The sequence below is a fragment of the Malania oleifera genome, chromosome 5, assembly GCF_029873635.1.
Source record: "Malania oleifera isolate guangnan ecotype guangnan chromosome 5, ASM2987363v1, whole genome shotgun sequence".
Taxonomy (NCBI): domain Eukaryota; kingdom Viridiplantae; phylum Streptophyta; class Magnoliopsida; order Santalales; family Ximeniaceae; genus Malania; species Malania oleifera.
Genome location: NC_080421.1, coordinates 62,259,211 through 62,262,580, shown reverse-complemented (window position 1 = coordinate 62,262,580; position 3,370 = coordinate 62,259,211). Strand labels below are relative to the sequence as shown.

At 37.0% G+C, this 3,370-nt stretch overlaps 1 non-coding gene across 1 annotated transcript; it reads right to left on the bottom strand.

Moving 5' to 3' along the window:
- Positions 1–3,040: 3,040 nt before the first annotated feature.
- Positions 3,041–3,147, bottom strand: LOC131156933 (small nucleolar RNA R71). The gene has a single exon (XR_009137193.1). It is a non-coding gene; the product is annotated as a small nucleolar RNA R71 (small nucleolar RNA).
- Between the last annotated feature and the right edge of the window lie 223 nt (positions 3,148–3,370).

The following is a 3,370-nucleotide window of genomic DNA, read 5'->3' as shown; positions in this document are numbered from 1 at the left end:
TCGTCTATGAGGATAATGAGTTCGTTGACAAACCAAAGGGTCTGCATGTCCCCCTCTTGGTATCTCTTCGTTGACGAGGCACTGAACTTCGTCCATGAACCATACAAGGGAGTTTGTTGATGAAGCCAGGGCATTCGTCGACGAACCTTGCTTTACCTCCTTTAAATTTTCCTTTTCCTTTTCCTTTTTATTTAATTACTATTATTTTCTGGGTCTTTAGATTTAATATGAACAGTCACAAAGTTGAGGTCTTCAGAAAGAATTTAATGCATGTTAACTAATTTTAGAAATCAAAGCTTCTAAGTAATTCAAGGCATAGAATTTTGGATAAAAGTTCGTTCACGTGATATTGGGGCAGTTTAAGATATCTTGTGGATTCAAGAATTTCAATAGGGGGTAGTTTCTTAGGGGTAGAAACTATTTTCAAAGGCTATTTTTTTGTTCAAGTTCCTTATCATTTTTTATGAAGGATAGTAAAGGTATTGAAACCTAAGGTGTAGTCCCAAGGGGGGGTGAATTGGGTTATTTAAAAATTCCGTAGAGTCTTGATTACGCGCATAAAATGTGTAATTAGGTGCTTTAATTCATGCATTGCAAATGATATTTTGTATTTAAATGCTCAACTACTCTCAATATTCTAACATTGTGATCTATTTATAAAATTTGGGTTTTATTGAGTAATGTATGAAATTTTGGTGTTTTTTATTGCAGAGCAACTGTTGGAAGCTAAAAAAACCGACGGTACTTTACAATCTGTGCGTAACTCTCTCATCCAACCTCTGATTCAGATGATTCAAGATGCCATAGAAAGATAAGAAAACAATCTATAATTTTTTTGTTTTGTGTTTTGCAAAATATTGGCAGCATCAAGGCCGAAATCAGACGTGAAGTTAGCATACGCTGTTTTATGGGATTTTTCAACAATTCTTCGTAATCTTGGCGTAACTTTCTCATACAAGCTCTGATTGAGATCATTCAAAATTCTGGGAAAATCTGAAAAAGATATCTACATCTTTTGTGTTTAAAGCTTTGAGAGTTATGAGCTGTAAGAGGGTCGAAAGTGGGCTTGAAAGAGGAGGGCAGTTCATGTACCTTTGAAAAAAAAAGAAAATCAAAAAATGAGATGTGACCCAGCCATGCAGCTGGGTCATCTCATAAGGGCAGTGTGCGCTGGGTACATAGAATGGAAAAACAAAAGAATGGAAAGAAAAAAAAAAGAAAGGAAAGAAAAGCAAAAGGAAATGATTGAAAAGGAAAAGTCAAAGGAGGGTTTCCTTGTGGAGGGAGCCGTGTGCAAGAAGAGATGAAGGGGGGCGACGTGTGCTGGGCTGGGGGGAGAGAGGGAGCACCATAGAAAAAAAAAAAAAGGATTTTTCTTGGGGAGAAACATAAGGGAGGCCAAACCACATAAAGTTTCTGGGAAAAATTATTTTTTGGGGAGCTTTCTTGTGGTTTTCTTTTGGGGGGTGCTGCGAAGATACACACACAACCAGCAAAGGAGAGTTGGAAGCACGCGAAAATACTATCTTTTCAGAATCGGAAGGCGGCAAACAACGGCGGTGTTCGGGGTGTTCGTGACGCACGATGGCGGTGCGGCGAGTGTTGATCTTTCCCGTACGCTCCAAATTGAAGAAAATATGGTGAAATCTATTATGTTGGATTTAATTTTCGGAATGAACTAAATTTTTGAATTCTAGGAAAACGATGTAGCCAGTTTCGAACTATACTTGCTCTTTGATGCTAATCTAAAGTAGTTTTTATTAATGTTTGTTTGAATTATTCTGTGCCTAATGCTTTTAATTAACTGGCCATTAATTAAATGATTTTAGTCTTGTGATTTGCTACCGAAAGGGGGGATTATAGGATAGATCTTGGATAATTCAGCGTAGGTAAATATAGAGATCGAAAGACTTGTATGAACCTACGCATTAAAAATCGAGGGTCTTACTGCGTTCTTGCGTTATTAAGTTACATACTCTTATGTTAAATAATAAACAAGAATAAGTTCTGATTGACTATCGAAAGAGGCTTTTGGAAAAATTGGCGATTTGCTAACAAACAGAGAAAATGAAATTTAATTAGCTAAATGAGTAAAGCATAGTGAGAAACTCGGTGAAATCAGTTTCCTAGAAGTTTTCACCATCATCAATTTGACAGGCGGTATCCAGTTTTAAATTCTCCTGAATAGTTTATTTAAAGTAGCTTTGTTTAAATTTTGCAGTCTAAAATTGTTAATTTTTCTAAATAAAATCAAGATTAGTAAAATTTCGGTACTTGGTAAAATTAAGACATCAATCCCTGAGGTCGATGCTCTACACATCACTATATTATAAAATTACGATACTGTGCACTTGCAGTTTGCACCGGTCAAGTTTTTGGCGCCGTTGCCGGGGATTGAGTTTATCTTATTTTCGCCAATATCGATACCAAGTAATCTTGGTTTTAATTTAGAATTCTCTTCTTATATTTTTATTTATTTATTTTCTTTATTTTATTTTATTATTATTTTTTTTGTATTTCTGGTGTGTGTGTGTTTTTTTTTTTTTTTTTATGTTGGATGCGCAGGGCTAGAACACGTGACATTATTCCTTTTGATCCGGAGATTGAAAGAACGCTCAGAGCACTAAGAAAAAAAAGGGTATTAGCCATGGAGAACGGACAAGATAATGTGCAGTCATGCGCCTTGAAGGATTATGTGCGGCCAGTTGTGAATGAAAATTATTCGGGTATCAGACGCCAGCCCATTAATGCCAACAATTTTGAGCTCAAACCCGCATTAATCAGCATGGTGCAGCAGGCCCAATTCAGTTGATCGCCACTTGAAGATCCCAATATCCATCTGGCGATGTTTTTGGAGATTTGTGATACTGTGAAGATCAATGGTGTTACTGAAGACACCATTAGACTAAGATTATTCCCTTTCTCTTTGAGGGACAAAGCAAGAGGTTGGCTATAGTTGCTACAACCTAGGAGTATTACTAGTTGGTAGGACATGGCTAAAAAATTTCTGGCTAAATTCTTTCCACCTGCAAAAACAGCTCAACTCAGGAGTGAGATTGGTCAATTCAAGCAACACGATTTTGAATCACTTTATTAAGCATGGGAAAGGTATAAAGATTTGATTCGACGCTGCCCACAACATGGATTGCCTGATTGGTTGGAAATTCAAATGTTCTATAATGGGTTAAATGAGCAAACGCGGACTTTAGTTGATGCTGCATCTGGGGGAACTTTGATGTCAAAGACACCTGAGGGTGCTACTGCTTTTTTGGAAGAAATGGCCTCAAATAACTATCAATGGCAACCTGAAAGAACTATGGCTAAGAAAGTTGCTGGAATTCATGAATTGGAGCCGTTTGCTGCACTTTCA